This window comes from Giraffa tippelskirchi, chromosome 2 (genome assembly GCF_054371585.1).
Source record: "Giraffa tippelskirchi isolate mGirTip1 chromosome 2, T2T-mGirTip1v1.2.pri, whole genome shotgun sequence".
NCBI classification, from domain to species: Eukaryota; Metazoa; Chordata; class Mammalia; order Artiodactyla; family Giraffidae; genus Giraffa; species Giraffa tippelskirchi.
This window is the reverse complement of record NC_137276.1, coordinates 149,154,993-149,180,816: the sequence shown is the minus strand read 5'-3', so window position 1 is coordinate 149,180,816 and position 25,824 is coordinate 149,154,993. Positions and strand designations below refer to the sequence as shown.

The window sequence follows — 25,824 nt, the reverse complement described above, 5'->3', positions numbered from 1 at the left end:
CTTTGGGTCTAATGTGAGAAAGAGATTTTGATACCTATACTGTTGTGTTGTTGTTGTTCATTCGCTAAGTTGTGTCTGACTTTTTGTGACCCCATGGACTGCAGCACATCAGGCTTCCCTATCCTTCACCATCTCCCAGAGTTTGCTCAAACTCATGTCCTTTGAGTTGGTGATACCATCCAAACATCTCATTCTCTGTTGCCCACTTCTCCTCCTGTATTAAATCTTTCCCAGGATTAGGGTTGTTTCCAATGAGTTGGCTCTTCACATCAGGTGGCCAAAATATTGGAGCTTCAGCATCATTCTTTCCAGTGAATATTCAGGGTTGATTTCGTTTAGGACTGACTGGTTTGATCTTGCTGTCCAACGGACTCTCAAGAGTCTTCTCCAGCACCACAGTTCAAAAGCATCAATTCTTTGGTGCTCTGCCTTCTTTATGGCCCAACTCTCACATCCATATGTGACTACTGGAAAGACCATAGCCTTGACTAGTGACTTTGTCAGCAAAGTGATGTCTTTGCTATTTAATATGCTATCTAGGTTTGTCATAGCTTTTCTTCCCAGAAGCAATTGTCTTCTAATTTCTTGCCTGCAGTCACCATCCGCAGTGATTTAGAACCCAAGAAGAGGAAATCTGTTACTACTTCTACCTTTTCCCCATCTATTTCCCATGAAGTGATGGGACTGAATGCTATGATCTTAGTTTTTTTAATATTGAGTTTTAAGCCGGCTTTTTCACTCTCCTCTTTCACCTTCATCAAGAGGCTTTTTAGTTCCTCTTCACTTTCTGCCATTAGAGTAATATCATCTTGCATATCTGAGGTTGTTGATATTTATTCCAGCTTGTAACTCATCCAGTCCAGCATTTAGCATGATGTGCTCTGCATAGAAGTTAAATAAACAAGTTGACAATATGCAGCCTGATCATACTGTACTTCTTTCTCTGTTTTGAACAAGTCAGTTGTTCCATATAAGGTTCTAACCGTTACTTCTTGACTGCATACAAATTTCTCAGGAGATAGGTAAGATGGTCTGGTATTCGCATCTCTTTAAGAGTTTTCCACAGTTTGTTATGATCCACACAGTCAAAGGCTTTGGCATAGTCAATGAAACAGAAGTAGATGTTTTTCTGAAATACCCTTACCTTCTCTATGATCCAGTGAATTTGTTGGCAATTTGATCTCTGGTTCTTCTGCCTTTTCTATACCCAGCTTGTACATAGGAAGTCCTTGATTCAAGTACTGCTGAAGCCTAGCTTGACAGATTTTGAGCATAACCATACTAGCATAGGAAGTGGGTGTAATAGTCTGTTAGTTTGAATATTCTTTAGCACTGCTGTTCTTGGGAATTGGGGTTAAGATTGACCTTTTCCAGCCCTGTGGCCACTGCTGGGTTTTCCAAATTTGCTGACATATTGAGTGTAGCACTTTAATAGCATCATCTTTTAGGATTTTAAATAGCTCTGCTGCAATCCCATCACCTTCACTAGCTTTATTGGCAGAAGTGCTTCCTAAGGCCCACTTGACTTCACACTCCAGGATGTCTGGCTCTGGGTGAGTGACCACACCATTGTGGTTATCCAGGTCATTAAGACCTTTCTTGTATAGTTCTTCTATGTATTCTTGCCATCTCTTCTTGATCTCTCCTGCTTCTATTAGGTCTTTACCATTTCTGTCCTTTATTATGCCCATCTTTGCATGATATGTTCCTTTGATTTCCCCAATTTTCTTGAAGAGATTTCTAGTCTTTCACCTTCTGTTGTTTTCCTGTGTTTCTTTGGATTGTTCATTGAAGAAGGCTTTATTGTCATTTCTATCTCAAAGTATGGACAGAAGGGTATTTATAAATGAGTAGCTTGGAACCCATCTATCTCCTGCCTCAAAATGTTCATTCTTCCCTACTCCCTTTTTTCAATTATCCAAAGCTTATGACAGTCTTAAGGATAATGTTCAGTTGGTATGCATTGTATGGCTCTTTTCTTACTGATGGGTACAGAGCCTATACCCAAGCTCTTGAATGGGCCTACTCCCACCCTGCTGGCTTGGCTCTAGAGTCTCCCCCACCAGAATCCACTGGACTTCCCCCAAATCAGCAACTAAATGGTTGATGCCTGCCACAAAAAGGCCCTTAAAGACACTACTTCCTCACTCTGGCAAGCTGGGTCTATGCTACTAGGTCAGTGCTAGTACTGTATTGGTCATAAAATATTCTTAATACGCCTGGTTAAGATATCAACAGTTCAGCCTCCATTTTATCTACTGGGAAAGAAATGAAGAAGGAGTACAATGACCTAAATCAGTCTCAAGAGTTATGTTCACTCACTTTATTTCAATTCGCTTATGTTTTTTAGTTTATTATCTGCAATCTTTGAAGCTAACACCTGGGAAGCTAACTTGTCCTTAGAATGAATTACTAAGTTAGTATTTCATGCTAATTCCTTGTTCATTGTGATTATATTTTACTTTGGGGCTGCTTATTTTAATGACAGAGTCACAGAACTGTAATCTATGCTCCAAATAGAGTTCAATATGTGTCAATCTAATCTTAGTAGAAGGTTAGCAGAGGACACAATTTCAAATCTGTTTCTAGATAACTAAATGCACAGCCCTAGTTAGCACATAAAAAAGGCTGTTTCTCTTAATACTATTTTGGAAATTGAGACCTAACTTGTTTCAACTCCTTTGACTGAGCTGAGAAATCAGTCAATTGAGAAAGTTTTAGTTTTATTGTTGTCTGTACCTGTGGAGGTCAAATCATAGATACTGCAGTGGGGTATTTAATGGAAAGAAAATGGATTATATCCATTTTATGGCCTTTTAAGTCACTAGATAGTCATTACTCCCATAGATATGTAAAGGAGAAATTAATTCTTGTAGAACATGTGAGTAGAATTGGCTGAAGCACTTCCCTAAACTATCACTAGAAACAAGGGCTTCTTTTTTAATTTTTATAGATGAGCTGTGTTTGACCTATTTGATTTCCAATGATGAGGAAATCAGGTTCTGGGAAGCAGCAGGTTTTCCTTTCCATACACTATGTATGTTTGCCATTAGCTTACCACAGGTTTTAAAATTAAATAGTATCACCAATTATTCCAAAGTTTCTGTAAAAATTGACAATCAGTCTCAGCCAGCAACTTATTACTTGTAATGATGAATAGACAATACCTAGAGAATAAAAACCTGCTGAGGAGGTATTCTTTGTCACTTGAAAGAAAAAAGAATTCTCAGGGTAGTCTAGAAAGTTTCCATAGATTGTGAAAAAGGAGGCAGCTTTCATTTCTGCATCTTTACATGGCATGGGATTTTAATGTAGTAATTATGTTAGTGTTTAATGCTAATGAGCTAACTCTCTTCCAGTAAGTACACAGCAGTTATACTTTGGTTGGAAAAAAAGTACATAACATCACAAGAGAAGTTCAAAGACTTCAGGAAGTTTATTCAGATTGCAAAATATATTCCATCAAAAAGAAGTGGATAACAAGTCCATGAAGGCCAGATCATACAGAGTCAGACCTTAGTAGAGAGATTGTATTTTATTCTAAATACAATGGGAAGCCCTAGGAGGGTTTTGAGTAGAGGAATGATGTGGTCTGTGTTTTAAAAATAGCTATTCAGCATGCTATGTGGAGATTAGACTTTAAAAGCATAAGTGTAAAAGTGTAAAATCAAGCAAGTGATTTAGGAGGTAATTGCAAACATTACAGATGAAGGTAAAGATGAAGATGCACCAAGTGGTAGCAGTATGGCAGTGAGAAATGGTTGGATTCTAGATTTGTTTTGATGGTAGATCTAGGAGGACTTGCTGATGGATTTTGGAATGAGAGAAAGGCAAAAATCAAGAGTTATTGTTTGATTTTTAATCTGAGCAAATGGATGAATATTGGAGTTTTGCCACTATAAACTGTCTAAGAAAACTGCCACAGGAAGGATGGTATAATTAAAAGTTACTGTTTAAAAGGCCATCCAAAATCTCTTCATCTCTATCATCATCAGCCACCCAAACCTGCAAGCTCATCCATTGTCAGGGGGCAGTATAATGGTCTTTTAAGTGCATGACAACTGGAACTAGATTGTTCAAACCCTGATTTTACGACCCACTGTATGTATGACACTGGCATATTACTTAACTTCTATGCCTCAGTTTCCTCATTTGGAAAATGGGGATAAAGATAATGGTGCTTATCTCATTGAGTTTCTGTGACAATTATTCTGTGAATTCATAGATATTCATAGCCCTTAGAAAAATGCTTGGCATATGGTTATTATTCTCTAATTTAGCTATTGTTACCACACAGACTTTTAAGTATATAAGCCATGCTTGTATCCTAGACTCTGTTTTTACCAAAATTGGAGTACATCTACACAGAGCTCTGGAGGCTTTATTTAAATCCAGGAATCTTTTAGATTATTTAGTTCCAACTCCTTCCTCTTCTGTCACCCACTTCTCTGTCTTCCCCCCTTTCCTCCTCTTCCTTCTTCTTATGAGGAATCTGGACCACAGAGGTTAAGTGAGTTTACTGAGGTTACAGAATTAATTAGTGGCTCTTTTTTGAGTCATATACTGTCAGAGATGTATAACCTATTGGGCATTGCATTTTTTTGTTTTGTTTTGTTTTGTTCTTAGCAATGAAAGGCAAGATGCAGAAGTCCAACAAATAAGATAGTCACTTCAGTAAGAGAGATTTAGTAAACAAGCTATTTGGGAAATAGTCTGATAACAATATTATCTCATGAGATCTTGTGCTGCTGGTGCTGCTGCTAAGTCGCTTCAGTCGTGTCCGACTCTATGCGACCCCATAGACGACAGCCCACCAGGCTCCCCCGTCCCTGGGATTCTCCAGGCAAGAACACTGGAGTGGGTTGCCATTTCCTTCTCCAATGCATGAAAGTGAAAAGTAAAAGGGAAGTTGCTCAGTCGTGTCCTACTCCTAGCGACCCCATGGACTGCAGCCCACCAGGCTCCTCCGTCCATGGGACTTTCCAGGCAAGAGTACCAGAGTGGGTTGCCGTTGCCTTCTCCGGAGATCTTGTGCAAGATAGAACAATAAAGAAAGCTAAATTGTGTTCACGTTATAATACAACCAGCACTGTTTAGGGAAAAAAAAAACCAAACAAACACTGAACTAGACATGTTCATGACATGCTATTCTAGTCCTAATGTGACCTCTAAGTAGTTGTACTGTGTCAAAGAAGTAACTCAATTTCCCTTCAACTTACTGCTTTGTTTGTGCAGTGAAAAGAGACTAGATTGTCTTTGAATCTATGCTGATCACTAGACCACTAATGTAAGATCTAAGTGATCTTGTAACCATTTTTGATTTTGTTTATTGAGTCTTAGTCAAAGGAGTCATTCATAGAACCATTTGAAAAATATTGGTCATAGATAGTGTAAAAGTTGAGGAAAAAAGTAAAAATAGAATCAAATAAATTTTCTCTGAGCAAAAAGCAGTAATCAGTTTCACAGAATTCAAGGACTGGTATAAGGAGTGAACACAGGGTGATTTTAAGAGCTCTTCTTGGAAAATTTTGTGATTATCAGACTCAATATTAGTCCAATCTTGCTGTGTCCTGCCTTGACCTTGTCTGCCGTTTGTAGTTACTGACTTTAGAATCTAATTTTCTTCTCCCATACCCAGCTTACAGACTTTACTTGCCTGCACACTTCATGAAGTATAATACTGTCACAGACTGCCTCTAAGCAGTTTTACCTGCTCCCATAAGGAGAGCCCAAAGTGTTTACTTCTGGAAGCTTCCTTCTAATTTACCTATCTCACTTCCCGGGATACTTGGTGCATCTTGATGATTATATTTTCTTTCTTTGCTCAGAGTCAGTTTTATCTCCTAGTGTAAACCTACTTTGTTGTTGTTTAGTCACTAAGTTGTTTCCAACTCTTTGCGACCGGAGGGACTGCAGCCTGCCAGGCTCCTCTGTCCATGGGATTTTTCCAGGCAAGAATACTGAAATGAGTAGCCATTTCCTTCTCCAGGGGATCTTCCCTACCGAGGGCTCAAACCCATGTTTCCTGTGTCTCCTGTGTTGCGGGTGGATTCTTTACCCCTGAGCTGTCAGGCAAGCCTGTAGACACAGTAGGTGGGACCAATTAGTCTATTCCTGCTGAACTCCTGAGCCCATTCTGATGGTAGGGCCTCAGAGTTTTTCATCTTCCCCACAGTTCCTAGGTCTGCAGGGTTTGACTACTCACATGTTCTTCCCAGAATCACCTGCAAAATCTGCTTGTTCATCATGAGCTCTTGGTGGAAGCCTCATTCTAAAGCAATTATTTTCAGAAATGAGCTGAAAGCCACTAGAGTTATACTAAGGAACAGAAATTCTAGCCATCCATTTAGTTCCATTCACTCTCATGGAGGGAGTTAGTTGCTACGGCTTGTTTAAAAAGTCAGATGGTAGGTTCGGCATATTGTCCAGATACGAGCCAGAGCCTCTGACCCACAGGCTACTGTTATTTTTTAATGGATTCTGCTAAAGGATTTGAAAAGATACAGAGTTCATTTATTTGAATAATAAACCTTATTATTATTTTAGCACCAGCAATGTGTAAGGAATACATGCATGGAATTAGGGATAAAAATGGCAGAAAAGGCACATGTCCCTCCTGGTAAAGGTCTGAGGTATTTAGAGGACTAGGAAGTAGGAATAGATTCTTTTAACATGTCTTCCTTAGAGCATGTATGCAAATTGAATCATAGAAGTTTCCTAAATATGCCATAGTTTCTCACAATAGATACGTAAACTATTATTGGTTACATTTTCTTTGAACAAACATCCCTTTAGCATAGATTGCATAAGTAGGTAGTTAGTAATAGGTTATTATATAAATAAGTAATCAAATATTTTTATGAAAGGATCATGCTCTAGTCCACTACCATGGAAGTCAAAATAGAGAGAGAACTGTAGCTGCAACTCCTGTCTATTGTTTAGCAAACACACAGGGAAGAAACCAGTCTTGGATTCCACAGACTCTAGGCATTTTTCACTTGGGGGATAACTCCACTAACAGAAGAACTGGCAGGAAATTTTTACACTGGCTAAGATGATAATAGTTTCTCAGTTACCCCTGTAAAATTCACTGTGATGTTGGCCGTTGGAAAGTGCTACAGATGAGAATGGGAGATACTGCTGTCAACAGACAAAGTGCTTTGATATTTATGCTTTTGACTCCAAATGAAATTTTGAAACTCCAAATGAAGTATTAATGATTCACATTTAATGGAATATTGATTTGTACATTGTTAGGTACTCTAAATATTTATATCCATTCTGTTTTTCAAATGTTTTTAAGTGGTTCATATGGTGGAGCAGAAAGAAAACAGTCAGTTATAAGTTCAAATCCCAGCATAGCCACTTATGAACTTGTTATGTAACCTCTTTAGCTTACTATTTTTCTTCTGTAAAATTGGGATAATAATAGTACCTATTCATAATAATTTTGAAATAATGTATATAAAATAGCTAGTATAATTCCTGGCACATAATAAGTACTCAATGAATGTTGATTATTTATATTAAAACAATACCTTATGTAAAACAGATTCTTGTAAACAGTTGAGTGAATGGACAAATGAATGACTTTGCTATCACAGAACTTCAGGAACATTTTACCATTTATTATAATTTTATTTAGCCCTTTTTTCACCGATCTGAATCACTTTTTCTGTGAATATGTGTCCTCTTTCTTAGCCTTAGTCCTTTGGTGCCATGCAGAGAAGTTACGGAATATAATTTCTGAGGCCAGGCTTCACTGCCCACTTGTCAAGAGATAATCCTTCCTTTATCTGGGAATAAAGTGGACATAAAGCTTTTGTATACAAGATTTGGGATGTTTCCTAATCTAAAAGAGAAAATAAAAACATTAAACATGGGAGTAACAAGAACATGAGATGTTCCTCATATTTCTTCATATCGTGTCCTGTATCATGAAGATTTGTCATGCTTGTTATTTTGAAATATTTGTGTTGGAGGAAAGTGGGACACACAATTCATTGTCTCAAATGAAACCAGAGACATTTCACTTGGATATTGTCACTAATAATCATGTTTAGTATGAAATAGGGGGGTAGGTCACCTCATCTCTAAGGAAGCAATAACTGTGGACAAACCTTTCTTTGCCCTCCTCTTTTACAATTAGTTGGGAGTGGGGGTTCTTCACTCTTGGGGAATTTAAAACAATTAAAGGAAAAGACAAAAATGGGTTGAGAAAACAGTGTGGGTAATATTTGATTACTTCTTAGTATTGTAGTGAATAGGAAATAAAAAAGACTACTGAAAAGCTGTTCTGACTGATACCTATTTCTGGTAGTTCTGGATCTTTTCTGTATTGCTTTATACAAAAACCTGATTAATTAACTTCTGTTCTATTAGGAAGGTCTCTGTGATCAGTGGCCAAGTGGTTCCCCAAGATAGTGTCTCACTTACTATGATTTAAATTTATATTCCTTCTAACTTTCTTTCTTATATATTTGCTTGTTGTTGTTGTTATTATTTACTTGATAAGTCATGTCTGACTCTTTGCCACCCCATGGACTATAGCCTGCCAGGCTGCTCTGTCCATGGGATTTCCCAGGCATGAATACTGGAGTGGGTTGCCATTTTCTTCTCCAGGGAATCTTCCCAGCCCAGGGATGCAACCCATGTCTCCTGCATTGGCAGTTGAGTTCTTTACTGCTGAAGTCACTAGGTAAGCCCATATATATGTTCAGGAGTTGCTTTTTTCAATATATTATTTTTATATTAAAAAAGCCTTTAAGTTTAATTGCTAATTTAACTGAATGGCATCAGCAAAAATCAGTAAAGCATCAAGGAGGGTTGGTTGCCTGTTAAGAAATTTCTCCTATGATTCATTCATACTGGTTTAGGTTAGGCTCTCCTTGAAAGAGAAGAAACTTGATCATGTATTAGATTGTATGATAAGAAAATGTTTATAGATAGCTGTTTTTGACTGATAAGAATGGCATTTTAACTTAACTCAACCTAATTCATCTGAGGTAGATTTCTGCTTCAGGACAGAACCATTTCGGAAGGTTCATAGATATTGAAATAAAAGACAACTTTCACAAGCTGTAATGGCCACCATAATTGCCATGGCACTCTCTGACTAGAGTGACTGGTCCACACTGTAGGTGGATCTACACAAGAAGTCAAATGGTAAGCCAGTCCTTATCAAACCTACACTCTATATTCACTCTATATCCAAAGAGTATATATATCTCTTTTGAAGAAAAAATTTTTGTAAGTCTCTTATAATATGTACAACCATAAAACTAAGAATAAACCCTTTAAATATCCAAGACTTATGTAACAATAAAACAGAAACTGCAAATCAAATACAAACAAAAATGCAAAACCAATACAATTTAAATGACCATGTTGATTTCATATGGCAGTCTTTTTTTCTTCCATCTGAGTTACAGATGGCATTATTAATAATGATTTCAATAATGGAGAGTCTTTCAAGTCTTCATGTGTAACTTCACATGCCATAGGCATGTGATGACTCAGTTTTCTCCACAATCATCTCTACTGTGAAACCTCTATTCCTACATTTGGCCATCCCTTGGCCTGGATATGTCTTTAAAGCGTTACAACCACCTCTGCTCTTTTGGACAGAGATCAAGCATTTCACAATTAAAAATATCTTTCAGTATTAAAAAGTATTCTGGTGACAGAACTACCCCATATATTAATAGAAATGCTCCTTTATTTCTATTCACCCTTATAGGGGCTCAAGGGGTAGCTCTTTGGGGATCCAGATTTAGGCAGGGATCTTCATTAGATTCCTACCTTGTCAGGATACCTATGCATTATCTGCAAAATTTTGCTTGTCTCAGTATCACTTCAGTTCAGTCGCTCAGTCGAGTCTGACTCCTTGCGACCTGATGAAACGCAGCACGCCGGGCCTCCCTGTCCATCACCAACTCCCTAAGTCCACCCAAACGCATGTCCATCGAGTCGGTGATGCCATCCAGCCATCTCATCCTCTGTCATCCCCTTCTCCTCCTGCCCTCAATCTTTCCCAGCATCAGGGTCTTTTCCAATGAGTCAGCTCTTTGCATCAAAGGTGGCCAAAGTATTGAAGCTTCAGCTTTAACATCAGTCCTTCCAATGAACACCCAGGACTGATCTCCTTTAGGATGGACTAGTTGGATCTCCTTGCAGTCCAAGGGACTCTCAAGAGTCTTCCCCAACATCACAGCTCAAAAGCATCAATTCTTCAGCGCTCAGCTTTCTTTATAGTCCAACTCTCACATCCATACATGACTACTGGAAAAACCATAGCTTTGACTAGATGGACCTTTGTCGGCAAAGTAATGTCTCTGCTTTTTAATATGCTGTCTAGGTTGGTCATTACTTTCCTTCCAAGGAGTAAGCGTCTTTTAATTTCATGGCTGCAATCACCATCTGCAGTGATTTTGGAGCCCAGAAAAATAAAGTCAGCCACTGTTTCCCCATCTATCTGCCATGAAGTGATGGGACCAGATGCCATGATCTTAGCTTTCTGAATGTTGAGCTTTAAGCCAACTTTTTCACTCTGCTCTTTCAACTTCATCAAGAGGCTCTTTAGTTCTTCTTCACTTTCTGCCATAAGGGTGGTGTCATCTGCATATCTGAGGTTATTGATATTTCTCCCAGCAATCTTGATTCCAGCTTGTGCTATCTCTAGCCCAGTGTTTCTCATGATGTACTCTGCATATAAGTTAAATAAGCAGGGTGACAATATACAGCCTTGACGTACTCCTTTTCCTGTTTGGAACCAGTCTGTTGTTCCATGTCCAGTTCTAACTGTTGCTTCCTGACCTGCATACAGGTTTCACAAGAGGCAGGTCAGGTGGTCTGGTATTCCCATCTCTTTCAGAATTTTCCACAGTTTATTGTGATCCACACGATATGATCTAAATCAAATCGCTTACAATTATACAGTGGATGTGGCAGATTCAAAGGATTAGATCTGATAGAATGCCTGAAGAACTATGGATGGAGGTTTGTAGCACTGTACAGGAGGCAGTGATCAAGACCATCCCCAAGAAGAAGAAATGAAAAAAGGCAAACTGGTTGTCTGAGGCTACTACTGCTAAGTCACTTCAGTCGTGTCCTTACAAATAGCTGTGAAAGGAAGAGAAGTGAGAGGAAAAGGAGAAATGGAAAGATATATCCATCTGAATGCAGAGTTCCAAAGAATAGCAAGGAGAGAAAAGAAAGCATTCTTCAGTGTTCAATGCAAAGGAATAGTAGAAAACAATAGAATGGGAAAGACTAGAGATCTTTTCAAGAAAATTAAAGATACCAAAGAGAACATTTCATGCAAAGATGGGTACAATAAAGGAAAGAAACAGTATGGATCTAACAGAAGCACAAGATATTAAGAAGAGGTGGCAACAATACACAGAAGAATTATAATAAAATATCTTAATGACCCAGATAATTACAATGGTGTGATCCCTTACCTAGAACCAGATATCCTGGAGTGCAAAGTCAAGTGAGCCTTAGGAAGCATCACTACGAACAAAGCTACTGGAGGTGATGGAATTCCAGCTGAGCTATTTGTGGCTCATATGGTAAAGAGTCTGCCTGTGATGTGGGAGACCCAGGTTCGATCCCTGAGTTGGGAAGATCCCCTGGAGAAGGTAACAGCAATCCACTCCAGTACTCTTGCCCAGAAAATTCCATGGACAAGGGAGACTGGTGGGCTAGAGTCCATGGGGTCGCAAAAAGTCAGACACAACTGAGCGACTACACTTTTGCTTTCAAAAGATGATGCTGTGAAAGTGCCACACACAATATGCCAGCAAATTTGGGAAACTCAGCAGTGGCCACAGGGCCGGAAAAGGTCAGTTTTCATCCAATGCCAAAGAATGTTCAAACTACTGCGCAATTGCACTCACCTCACACGCTAGCAAAATAATGCTCAAAATTCTCCAAGCCAGGCTTTAACAGCATGTGAACCATGAACTTCCAGATGTTCAAGCTGGATTTAGAAAAGGCAGAGGAGCCAGAGATCAAATTGCCAACATCTGTTGGATCATAGAAAAAACAATCAAATTCCAGAAAAGCACCTACTTCTGCTTTATTGACTACGCCAAAGCTTTTGACTGTGAATCACAACGGACTGTGGAAAGTTCTTAAAGGGATAGGAATAACAGACCCCTTTACCTGTCTCCTGAGAAATCTGTGTGCAGGTCAAGAAGCAACAGTTAGAACTGGACATGGAACGACAGACTGGTTCCAAATTGGGAAAGGAGTACGTCACGGCTGTATATTGTCACTTTGCTTATTTAACTTATATGCAGAGTACATCATGCAAAATGCTGGACTGGATGAAGCACAAGCTGGAATCAAGATTGCTGGAAGAAATATCAATAACCCCAGATATGCAGATGACACCACTCTCATGGAAGAAAGTGAAGAAGAACTAAAGAGCCTCTTGATGAAGGTGAAAGAGGAGAGTGAAAAAGCTGGCTTATAGCTCAACATTCAAAAAATGAAGATCATGGCATCCAGTCCCATCACTTCATGGCAAATAGTTGGGGAAACAATGGAAATAGTGACAGACTTTATTTTCTTGGGCTCCAGAATCACTGCAGATTGTGACTGCAGCCATGAAATTAAAAGACGTTTGCTCCTTGGAAGAAAAGCTATGACAAACCTAGACTGTGCATTAAAAAACAGAGACATTACTTTGCCAACAAAGGTACATATAGTCAAAGCTATGGTTTTTCCAGTAGTCAAGTATGGATATCAGTTTGACCATAAAGAAAGCTGAGTGCAGAAGAATAAATGCTGTTGTACTGTGATGTTGGAGAAGACTCTTGAGAGCCCCTTGGACTGCAAGGAGATCCAACCAGTCAATCCTAAAGGAAATAACCCTGAATATTCATTGTAAGGACTGATGCTGAAGCTAAAACTCGTAATGTTTTGGCCCCCTGATGCTAAGAACTGACTCACTGGAAAAGGCCCTGATGCTGGGAAAGATTGAAGGCAGGAGGAGAAGGGGACGACACAGGATGAGAAGGTTTGATGGTATCACCAACTCGATAGACACGAGTTTGAGCAAGATCTGTGAGTTTTTGATGGGCAGGGAAGCCTGGCATGCTGCAGTCCATGGGTCACAAAGAGTTGGACACAACTGAGCAACTGAACTGAACTGATATTTTATAAAATAATTTTTAAACATCCTACTTATTTAGTTAAGATTATGGTTTATATAGAAAAGCCTATTACTAACCAAAACTGGATGAGCAGTTTCTTTCATATTACAAATGCAATAGAACGTTTTACAGTTTGTAGTTTTGGTCCATAGTTGAAAAGCTGGGGTGCTAAGTTAATCAAAGGGTCTCATATTAGTTGCTCCTAACAGTTAGGGCTGTTGATGGCCCACATCCTGTGTTTTAGACATGTAGTTCAAAGGTACCCTTTATGGTGTCTTCGTTACATTTATTCCTGTTTGTTTTGATTTTCTTCATTTGGTTTAGCAAACTTCAGTTCCCTGGTTATCCTGCAACTCTCTCTCTTTCAACAAATCAATGCTTTTACCCAAACATTGCATCTGTGCTGTGGATAAGTTTGATTTGTGTTGCTCCTGGTAGGCTGCAGTCCGTGGGGTCGCAAAGAGTGGGACACGACTGAGCGACTTCACTTTCACTTTTCACTTTCATGTATTGGAGAAGGATATGGCAACCCAATCCATTGTTCTTGCCTGGAGAATCCCAGGGACGGCGGAACCTGGTGGGCTGCCGTCTGTGGGGTCGCACAGAGTCAGACACGACTGAAGCGACTTAGCAGCAGCAGCAGCAGCTTGTCATTTAACCATTTAACAGCTTGGTTTCTTTGTGCTGGATTGGGACTTTGAGGGATTTCAATTTAGTTACACTCATTTGGAGGCCCTGAAAAATTACTACAGTGCTCATTCAGTGTTCTCTTTAGGGCTCTTTCCTTCATTTGTGTAAGAAAGTAGGATGAGTTGGAGGAAGAAGAGAGAAGAAAGAGTAAGGAAGCCAGTTCTCTTTTAATCTCCATATAAGTTTTTAAGAAAAAACACCAAAGAAAATTACTCCACATCTTAATCAAAGTAAACAGATTCAGTTCATGGTAAAAAAAAAAAAAAAAATTGATTTGTTAGAAAATGCATTTGCGTTTTAAAAGTCAGAATTTTTCGATTCTAACTTTTTTTGGTAACTAGACTTGGCAAATATTTATTGAGGACTTACTCTATGCCAGGCTCTTCAGGTGTAAAAAGGAAATAAAATTAGGGAACATTCCTGAGGTAATTAATATTTAGTTTCACTTTATAGATGAAGAAACAGGTGAAATTAAGTATAAGTAATAAATGGCAGAATCAGGTTACAATTCAGGCCTACCCATTATGCCTTTAATGTGCCTAGACCAGTATTTTCCAAATTGTAATCTATGCATATATCACCTGAGGGTCTTGCTAAACTGTAGGTGCTAGTACAGCAGGTGTGCGGGTGTAGCCTGGGATTCTGCTTTTCTAAAAGCCTCCCAGGGAATGCTGATGCTGCTGGTTCACTAACTATAGTTTGAGTGGCAAAGCCTCAAACCCTTCTCACTTGGAGTCCTTCTGTATTAAAGAGTGAAGATAGAACAACTAATACACTTATCAGTTTGCAAATTTAGTATTTTGTTTTCTGGATAATCTTACATGGTTTTATTGATGATCCCAGGTAGTGGTTATGTATACACTTGTTCTAGACTGATCCAGCAAATACACAATATACTCTTGAGAATGTGACCTGAGAGAGATTTAATTTACTAGGAAGAAAATTACTCAGGGATTTTTTTAGTGACTTAATTTTTTGAAATAATAGATTGAAAACACATCCAAATTAGATAATGTAGAGTAATTATGGCAAAGGAAGTTTTGGTAAATCTTGGGTAAAATCACTTCCTAAATCAGTTGTGTGGAAGAGAATTTAATTGAAGAGAGTGAACACACCCCCACCTTTCTCTCTTCTTTGTTAGGCTTTAAATAGATAATGGACAATACCAGCTGTAATCTAATTGAAGTCAGTTGTCCCCAGGTGTTCAGAGAGGCTGCTCAGTCAAAATTTTCCAAATCAAGTTTGACATGAATAAGCCTTTCCAAGGGCATTAAGATTGAAGTGTGTGTATGTTTCTTTTCAGTGCTTTTAAATTAGTTAAGTCTTGTTTTTGTGATTAAATGAACTAATAAAACTATTTTAAATTTAGTTTAGTGATAGTCAAGATAAGATTTCACTGATAGTAGAAGTTATAGGAGGCAGTCCATTTATAAGAGAGAGGGAATATTTTAAATTTTAGAATAAATATTAGTGCTAGAAGGACTCTTAGAGATGAGGATGTATTGTTTTCTAAGCTTTATTTCCCAATGTCAGGTGGAGACACTGAGTCCCAAAGAGATTTAATGACTTGCTTAAGGTCAATCAGCTTATTGGCAGCAACACTTTTACTAAAAGTTTGGTCATTGGTTAGGAAGTTAACTGCCACAAGGCTCAGGTAGAAAGCATAATTTAGGATTGTAAATTATAAAAGGGGGTAAATAAGGAAATATGGCAAACAGCATAGGTGAAAGAGTTACTGCCACACAGATCTAGCTGATTATTTTCCTATGAAAATGGGAGTTCATTATAGCCAGATTGTCTTATTTTTAAATAAAAGTTGGAAGTCAAGAAATTTTACTGAAAATACTTCAATTTTAAAATGCTGACCTCAAAGAAAAAGAAAAAAAACAATGAGTCAAACAAAACACTCTTACAGGACAGATTTGGCCTACGGGGTTGTACTTTTACAATATCTGACACAAGCCTTTGTTCTCCCAGCTTAGTGTGCCTTCATCAGTGATTTCTAGCAGCTCTCTGAAATTCTCCTAGTAGCTTCTCTAGGAATTGAGGGGAGGCCAGGTGGATAGTTCTTGCCTGGAGAATCCCAGGGATGGGGGAGCCTGGTGGGCTGCCATCTATGGGGTTGCACAGAGTCGAACAGGACTGAAATGACTTAGCAGTAGCAGGTGGATAGTGTTCTGGTTCTTCCAGTCCAATCCTGGACCAGCAGGATCTCCATATAAGGACTATTTGAAAATGAGTATTCAACTAATAATACTTATTTCACTATTTACTCCTTAAATGATGAATAAAAACTTAAGATCCCTCCCACTGTCTTTGTTGTTGTTCAGTTGCTAAGTTGTATCTGACTCTTTGTGACTCCATGAACTGCAGCAGACCAGGCTTCCCTTTCCTTCACTATCTCCCTGAGTTTGCTCAAACGCATGTCCATTGAGTCGGTGATGTCATCCAACCATCTTGTCCTCTGTTGTCCCGTTCTCCTCCTGCCTTCAAGCTTTCCCAGCATCAGGGTATTTTCCAATGAGTCAGTTCTTTGCATCAGGTGGCCAAAGTGTTGGAGTTTCAGCTTCAGCATCAGTCCTTCCAATGAGTATTCAGGACTGATTTCCTTTAGGGTTGACTGGTTTGATCTCCTTGCAGACTCCTTGCAGTCTTCTCTAGTGCCACGGTTCGAAAGCGTCAGTTCTTCGGCTCTAACCTTCTTTATGGTCCAACTCTCACATCCACATGTGACTACTGGAAAAACCATAGCTTTGACTATATGGACCTTTGTTACAAAGTGATGTCTCCGCTTTTTAATACACTGTCTATGTTTGTCGTAGTTTTTCTTCCAAGGAGCAAGCATCTTTTAATTTTGTAGTTGCAATCACTGTCTGCAGTGATTTTGGAGCCCAAGAAATGAAATCTGATACTATTTCCATTTTTTCCCCATCTATTTGTCGTGAAGTTATGTGGAAATAGATGTCATGTCTTTGGGGCAAAAATATTATAATTTACAAGATCAATGAAAAAAAATGAAATCATAGAAGAATTCCTGCTTCAGGAGGGCGCTGTGCTGATGGACAGTGGTCAAGTTTTCCCAGTAATCTAGCAAATTAATCAGTTAATTTTGGCACTGCTTATTATTGAATATTATTGTGTAATGTGCACATGTGTGTGTGTGTATATATATGTGTGTGTGTGTGTATATATATATATGTGTGTGTGTGTGTGTATATATACACACACATGTGTGCAAGAGAGAAGGATACTCTAATTGGAGTTAGAATTACCATCTTTTTCTTTCCTCTCTCATGACATTGAAAGAGAACTAACATCAGATGTGAAGAAATGATGAGCTACTGGAATACTAGCATCATTTGAGATGGAAGTCGGGGTATGAGATGAAGGAGGTTATTGGTATTATCAACTTAAGCATTCATTGGTGGTCTCAACTATTTGTGAGCCTTCTGAAAGTTCAAAGTCATGTAGCATCTAGTCATTTTTTCTAAGGTACAAATTTTAATTGCACAATGGTTGTTACGGAGGAGAGGAACATTTATCTGGTGTGCAAATTTAGACTACCATTAGGCATTTGTAAGGATTAAATAAATTAGTACAGATAAAGTATATCTAGCATGGAGAAGATGTTTAATCAATCATAGTTGATATTATTATTTCTTTATGTTGTGGCTTTGCTGTTTAGGATACACTATCCATCATCTTTTCTTGGTGATCTGTTTGATACAGTTCAAATGCTATGGCCCCTAACTTGACTGTGAAAGATTATATAGACACACAATTTCTGCTAGATACTCTTCTACAAATTTCTTCTGTACCTACCTTAAAGAGGTTGGATAGTACATGGTATAAAATTTGAGGATGACCTCATTATTTATTAATTTTTTTATTAATGTGCAGGATTGTGTAGGATATATAGTAAAGAATTCCTGTTTCCCAAGTTTTACAGAATATTGATTTGAAATAATGATATGTAACTTCTAATAATCAAATTTATGTAGTCATTAATTTAAGTTGTTAAACTATAGTAAGAAAGGGGAAAGCAAGTGATTGCCATTGGATGAAACTTTTTATAAAAGTTATGAGAAATTTAAAAATATAATCACTGTGAAAAAGAATCAAGCTTTTATTTTTTTAAATTTTTTACTAATTTACTAGCAACTCTCTACATGTGAACTGTAGGAAACATTTTGGTTTTGATATCAAAGCAGTAATGTAACTCATTTTCATACATAATTTATTTTGTTTTTGAGCTGTATCTTCATAAGCACATTTTAATGCATAATTGAACTGAACTTCATTTAGTTTATTTTATTCCAATTTTGGAGATCATCTACCCTGTAGATGACTTGCATGACTTGCATTTATGAATGCTGTACTCAGTAATGCATTAACTCAATAATAAGACATTGGAGAAATTTTCTTAAATTAAGAAAAAAGGAATCTCCCATGTTGGAGGGAGCTTCAGTATTCTTGATTTTCAGAAATATTTGCATTTCTAACTGAGAGATATTTTGAGGGTTGCAGTTACGATCTCCTAGCCACTCTGCGTGATTGCACACTGAGATTTTTCAGCCATTTTGATTTGCAGATTGATAAACTGGCAGTCATTAGAAAAGACACTGATGTTGGGAAAGATTGAAGGCAAGAGGAGAAGGAGGGCAGCAGAGATTGAGATGATTAGGTAGCATCACTGACTCAATGGACATGAAGTGAGCAAACTCCTGGAGATAGTGGAGGACAGAGGAACCTGGTGGGCTGCAGTCCAGGGGGTTGCAGAGTCGGACATGACTTAGTGACTGAACAACAACAACCAACTGGCAGTCAACTTCAAGAATTTCTCATAGAAATGTTTTATGGAAACTAAGCTTCAGTAATCACTGTATGATTAAGATTGAAAAGAATTAAGTCATACCCATTTCCTCTAACTTGGCAAATGAAATAGATGAAAATCTTCTCTACATCTTGTATTTTATAATTAAAAAAAAAGACCATAATTTGAGAAAAATGTGTTCATTTCAATTGTCTGTTTATAGACTTTAATGGACTTGAAGGTTAGACTTGATTGCTTTAACTGGAGCCCTATGTTAGTAGTATGGGTTGGTGTTTAACTTTTTATAAGACCAGAAACAGCTCATTGTATATAGAGCTTGATGTTCATAAGTAGCTGACAGATAGGGTGTATGCCCTAGACATTACATAATGATGCAATATATAATATTAACTAGAACTCAAAGTTGCACGTTCTAGAAAATGAATCTCAAATTGGCATAAACAAAATTATGGAGTTGAATACTTTATGTAAGTGGGAAGTCTAGGAAGTATGATTGCCTTTCTAGTATAGTCTGACCCAAGGGCTCAAATGATGTCACCACAACTATTGCTCTCTATTCATTGGTTCTGTCTTCCACTGTTTTCTATTGTTACTAAGGGGCTGAGTTTTTAAGAACATGGCGGGTACTATGTTACATTACTGGAGTAAAAGAAGGAGCATTATCCTGAAGAGGAGGAAGGGTTTGGTCAATGTGGAGTTCTGTGCAGAAAAAGAGATGGGTATGGGACAGGCTAAAAATAGATATCTACTTTAGAAGCCAAATTTTAAGCATGTGATCCAGTAAAGCATCTATAACCAAAGGAAAGGGATTTTTAATTTGAATTTTTAACTGCATCAGATGTTAATAGCTTTATTCATGCAGTTCAGTAGTAGGAATATATGTGCCAGGAAGACGCGATGTTCATCTTTACTAAGTGTCCTTCTCCTTGAGAAATGCTTAGATGGCTCCTACCTACGTTTAGTTCTATAACACTTAATTCTAAATAGATGCATTGTTTAGATTTGTTAATACACTTAACAGTCTGTTTCTTTAAGATTCTGCATATTTCTGATATATTTCACTAAGTGTTGTTTTTAATGTTTAATTACCAGAGGGATATTTCATTTTCAAGTTCTGGGCAGGAAGCTAACTGTTGCCCTATTTTGGCAACCCACTCCAGTACTCTTGCCTGGAAAATCCCATGGACGGAGGAGCCCAATAGGCTGCAGTCCGTGGGGTCGCTAAGAGTCGGACACGACTGAGCGGCTTGGCTTCACTTTCACTTTTCACTTTCATGCATTGGAGAAGGAAATGGCAACCCACTCCAGTGTTCTTGCCTGGAGAATCCCAGGGATGGAGGAGCCTGGTGGGCTGCTGTCTATGAGGTCGCACAAGGTTGGACACGACTGAAGCGACTTAGCAACAGCAGCAGCCATTCAGAATTTTCGAGTGTTTTGTACACTTTGCTGAAGAGGCAAAAGTAATTTAGCAGAGTAATTTCTTTTACAGTACATTCTTAAGTACCAAATGTACCCTAAAGTTTTCCTTTGGTTATTAAACAATCTATTTTGTTCTGCACAAAGCATGGTTTGGCCATATATAAGGAAATATAGAGGAATAGGGAGAAATCTGAGATTGTTTTCATCAGCAGCTCTTGATGTAGAAAGATGTAATAGTAACTGCTGGAGTAGTCTTCACTTTTTTTTCTCCTTTTACTTTATCCAACCTTTCTCATCTTTAACCAAGATGCCTTTATGTCTTTAACCAAGATATTTTCTTTTATGGCTCCATTATGTTCATGTTTATCCAAGCCCCAAACCTGAAGTTATTGTATAAGCCTCCATCATCCTCAGCCCACATCAATTAGTCACTGAATCCTATTTATTTTACTTCCTGAAGTTTCTCTTCCTTTTCATTCCACTGCTGCAGGTCTTCACAATTGCTTAGCTATCTGTTGCCACTCTTTAAACTGGTCTCTGTGGTTAAGTTCCTCCCCAGCCCCACTCTGCCAACTCTGCCCTCAGCCTCATCTAACCCTTATTTTTTTGATATGCTTATTTGGTTGTATAGCTTCTTTTTGGTAAATTACTGTAGCCTTCAGGATATGTACAGTACAGATGCCATGGCTTAGCATATAAAGCCCTTTGTGTTCTGGCATCTGACCACTTATTCAGCTCAATTTTCTGTCTTGGCTTAGCATATAAAGCCCTTTGTGTTCTGGCATCTGACCACTTATTCAGCTCAATTTTCTGTCTTGCTGGCATATGCATTCTTTTCTCTAGACAAGTCAAACGCACCTGCATCTTTTTTTTTTTTTTTAACCACACAGGTCATTTTGCATATGACTTTGTCGCCCCTCTTTCTCCTGCTTAGCTTAGTTACTTATCCTTCAAAATTTAGTTCAGTCATTACCTTTCTTTAATGGTTCTCAAAATCAATGGAGTTGAATTTAATGCCCTTAATCTGACTTTCTTAGCACCTTACAATAGTACTTTGCACACTGACCTGTAATTGTTGATTTCCTTGTTTGTGTTCCATATGATAATGTGATGGCTTAAGGGTAAGATCTGTGTCTGGAGTAGTACTAGGCCCATTGGAGTTACTCAATAAATATTTGCTGACAATGTTTGAAGATTAATTTTATGTATCAGCTCAGTTAGCCTATTGTCCCCAGCAGTTTGGTCAAACAATAGCCTAGATGTTGATGTGAAGCTATTTAGTAATATTATTAACATTTATGATCAGTTGACTTTGAGTAAAGCAGATTACTCTATAATGTGGGTGAACCTCTTTCAATAAACTGAAGGTGTTAAAAGCAAAATCAGAGGTTTTTTGGAGAAGGAGTTTTACCTAAGGACTGTAACAGAAATCTTAGTTGAGTTTCCAGCCTATTGTCCTGCTCTACAGATTTCTGACTGACTGGTCTTGATAGTCATGTGAGCCAGCTCCTTAAGATAAAATAAAAAAAAATCTCTCTTTATATGTTTGTGTGTGTGTATTCATTTTTGATTCTTTTTCTTTAGAGCATCCTTATTGATACAAATTTATTAAATGAGTTGAAGACATTCTGAACGTATATTATCCTAATTATTTGAGCAAATCATATAAATATTATATAGTTTCTTATTTAAGAAGTAAAGAAGCAGTTTAGCTGCATCTAAATTGAATTAAGTTCTTATGAGAAGCTTCTTATTAAAGTTTTATTTCTTAAAAAATGGATGTGCAAAATTTTTAGTGGATTAAGTTTATGACATTTAAATATTACATCCTTGTAGTAATTCATAAAGTAAAAACAGGGCTTTCCCACTGAAGGCTTAGGAAGGCCAATTTTAAAAAGTTGGATTATGGGATTATTATTGGCATTCTTGGTCTGAACTTGTTTTTGTTTGTTTTGTTCATCAGTATCTTTGGTGATAGAGTTCTGGTTAGTTTTGCAAATATAACCTGAAATTCAAAGTATGGTTTATTCTCCTATTTACATTTTTTATGAAATGCCAAAGTGTGATAAAGTGTTAGAGCCCTTTGAGCTAATTTCCATTCATTTCGCAGAAACATTCTATGAGGAAATGGAGTGCAACAGTGGAATTTTACAGCTATCTGGGCATTGACTTGTCCTTTATCTAAGGCATTATTCACGTCAGTGGACAGACTAATTTTCTTTCATCAAGATATCAGAAAAAGAGATTTCCCATATGAAACCAAACTGAGCCAAAGAAGATAAATGTGTCTGTGTGAACTAGCATCTCTCCAAACTAAATAATAAGTAGGATCTTGAAGTTTAAGATCCATTTTAAATGCCTGTAAGATACATAAATTTAAAAATAAAAAATTATGGAAATATAAGAGTTACAATGGCTGCAAAGTAAGCATCTTATAAGTCTTGCTTTTTGTATTATCAGATATTTTGACTTGATCCAACTTTGTACCATTTGAGGTAAAATTTAATATAGCATTTATTGCCCCTCTACTATGAATAAAGTCTTCTATAGATGTTTTGGGTGAATCAAAGATGATATATAGCTTGCAACAGATTGAGTAAGAACAATAATAGAGGTACAACAATGTTTTAGAGGAAAAACAGCTAAGGAATGAGACTAATTGCAAGTAGTAAAAGTTGGGTATGGTTCATGGAATTTGACCTCGACATTAAGAAATGATTCAGTACTTTGAGTAACAGATATGGGAGTGGGAAAGAGGTTTCTAAGCATCAGAACAATTTGAACATCTTAAAGAAGACATAGAAGGCAGGAAAGCACAAAGCCATTTGGAGCAGTGTTCCAAATCCAGATAATGATTTGGAAAGGGAAATCTTGGCACTTATAAGACCATTTTTAATGTTATTTAAGTGATTCAGAGGAGAGCTGGTGAGAGTCTGAGTTAAGTTCAGTTTAGTTCAGTTCAGTCGCTCAGTTGTGTCCAACTCTTTGCGATCCCATGGACTGCAGCACGCCAGGCTTCCCTGTCCATCACTGACTCCTGGAGTTTACTCATACTCATGTCCATTGAGTTGGTGATGCCATCCCACCATCTCATCCTCCGTCATCCCCTTCTCTTCCTGCCCTCAATCTTTCCCATCATCAGGGTCTTTTTAAATGAGTCAGCTCTTCACATCAGGTGCCCAAAGTATTGGAGTTTCAGCTTCATCATCAGTCCTTCCAATGAATATTCAGGACTGATTTCCTTAAGGATGGCTGGTTGGATCTCCTTGCTGTCCAAGGGACTCTCAAGAGTCTTCTCTAACACCACAGTTCAAAAGCATCAATTCCTTGGCACTCAGCTTTCTTTATAGTCCAACTCTCACATCCATACATGACTACTGGAAAAACCATAGCTTTGACTAGATGGACCTTTGCTGACAAAGTAATGTCTCTGCTTTTTAATATGCTGTCTAGGTTGGTCATAACTTTTCTTCCAAGGAGGAAGTGTCGTTTAATTTCATGGCTGCAGTCACCATCTGCAGCATTTTTGGAGCCCCCAAAGATAATGTCTGTCACTGTTTCCATTGTTTTCCCATCTATTTCCCATGAAGTAATGGGAACAGATGCCATGATGTTAGTTTTCTGAACGTTGGGTTTTAAGCCAACTTTTTCACTCTGCTCTTTCACTTTCATCAAGAGGCTCTTTAGTTCTTCTTCACTTTCTGCCATAAGTGTGGTGTCATCTGCATGTCTGAGGTTTTTGTTATTTCTCCTGGCAGTCTTGATTCCAGCTTGTGCTTCATCCAGTCCAGCATTTCTCATGGTGTACTCTGCATATAAGTTAAATAAGCAGTGTGACAATATACAGCCTTGACGTACTCCTTTTCCTATTTGGAACCAGTCTGTTGTTCCATGTCCAGTTCTAACTGTTGCTTCTTGACCTGCATACAGATTTTGCAGGAGGCAGGTCAGTCTGAGCTCAGATAGTGGAGATGGGAGAAGATATAAGGAAATGCATATGAAAGATAGTATAGGAATGTATTTGATATTTTAAGGCATTAGATAAGATGAATTTTTAAAAAATATTTATTTATTTTTGGCTGTGCTGGGTCTTTGTTGCTGCATGGGATTCTTCTCTAGTTGTGGAGACGGGGGCTATTCATAGCTTGCACATTTCATAGCTTGTGACTTCTCTCTTGTTGTGGAGCATGGGCTCTAGTGTAAATGGGCTTCAGTAGTTGTGGTGCGTGGGCTCAGGAGTTGTGGTTCCTGTGCTCTGGAGCACAGGCTCAGTAGTTGTGGCACTGAGTTTAGCTGCTCCACTGGCCTGTGGGATTTTCCCAGATGAGGAATCGAACCAGTGTCTCCTGCATTGGCAAGTGGATTCTTTACCTCTGAGCCACCAGGGAAGCCCCAAGATGAACTTTTTAAAAACAAAATTTACTCTCTTCATGACCAGACTTTTGCTAATAATCTAAACTTAATTTGAAAAGAAAATTCAAATCTCAACAGAAATTTAAATAATGTTGGTAAAAAATACATAAATATCTTTCTATATTTTTCCAATAAAAAGATCAATCTTTAGAGTGGAGTATGTTGTGTAAATACCAGACTACTATGAAAAGATAAATGAGAGTGCCAGATTGCTTTAAGTTCAATTGTTTAAAAATAAATTTTTTTTGGCCCTGATACACGGTATGCAGGATCTTAGTTCCCTGACCAGGGTTCCAACCTGTGACCCCTTTGAAGTGGAAGTGCAGAGTCTTAACCATTGATGGTGGTGGTGGTGGTTTAGTCACCAAGTCATGTCCAGTTCTTTGCAACCCCATGAACTGTAGCCGGCCAGGATCCTCTCTGTCCATAGGATTTCCCAGGCAAGAATACTGCAGTGGGTTGCCATTTCCTTCTCCAGGGGATCTTCCGACCCAGGGATTGAACCTGGGTCTCCTGCATCACAGATGGATTCTTTACTGATTGAGCCACCAGGGGAGACACTGGACCACCAGGGAATTCCCTGTTTAGTCTTAATTAAACTGTATTGTTGGAGAAGCCAATGGCAACCCACTCCAGTACTCTTGCCTGGGAAATCCCATGGACGGAGGAGCCTGGTAGGCTGCAGTCCATGCAGTTGCTAAGAGTCTGACATGACTGAGTGACTTCACTTTCATTTTTCACTTTCATGCATTGGAGAAGGAACTGGCAACCCACTCCAGTGTCCTTGCCTGGAGAGACCCAGGGATGGAGGAGCCTGGTGGGCTGCTGTCTGTGGGTCACACAGAGTCAGATACGACTGAAGTGACTTAGCAGCAGCAGCAGCAACAAACTGTATTCTAGGGTATGCAAGAACTATGGTTGTGGCCACAGGCCAATTATTGGTGATTTTGAAGAGCCCAGTAGAATGGGGATGGATATGATACAGAGATGGATAGCAACTGTTTCAATTGTGAAATATGTGTATGTTAGATGTCTGTGAAGGAATGCATCTTCTAGGAATAGACTAATGATTTTAACAACAATTCCTAGAAGAATCTGGAAGAGAATTGAAGGTAGATTATTGTGTACATAGAGATAATCTGTTAAATGTTAGGAAACATCAGGTGTTCAAAGAACAAAGCATGCTCAACTTGATTCCTTTTAAATTATTTTTATTATATCAGTATTATATGTTCAGGAAATAAAATTTGAATCACCCAGAAAAGTATACAAAATGAATAATCTAAACATAGACTTCATTGACAT

General features: G+C 38.2%; 1 protein-coding gene across 18 annotated transcripts in view; it reads left to right on the top strand.

Annotated features, from left to right (window-relative positions):
• The window catches only part of PEX5L (peroxisomal biogenesis factor 5 like), an 817,344-nt gene that overhangs the window by 55,158 nt on the left and 736,362 nt on the right, over positions 1–25,824 (top strand). The window lies entirely within an intron of this gene.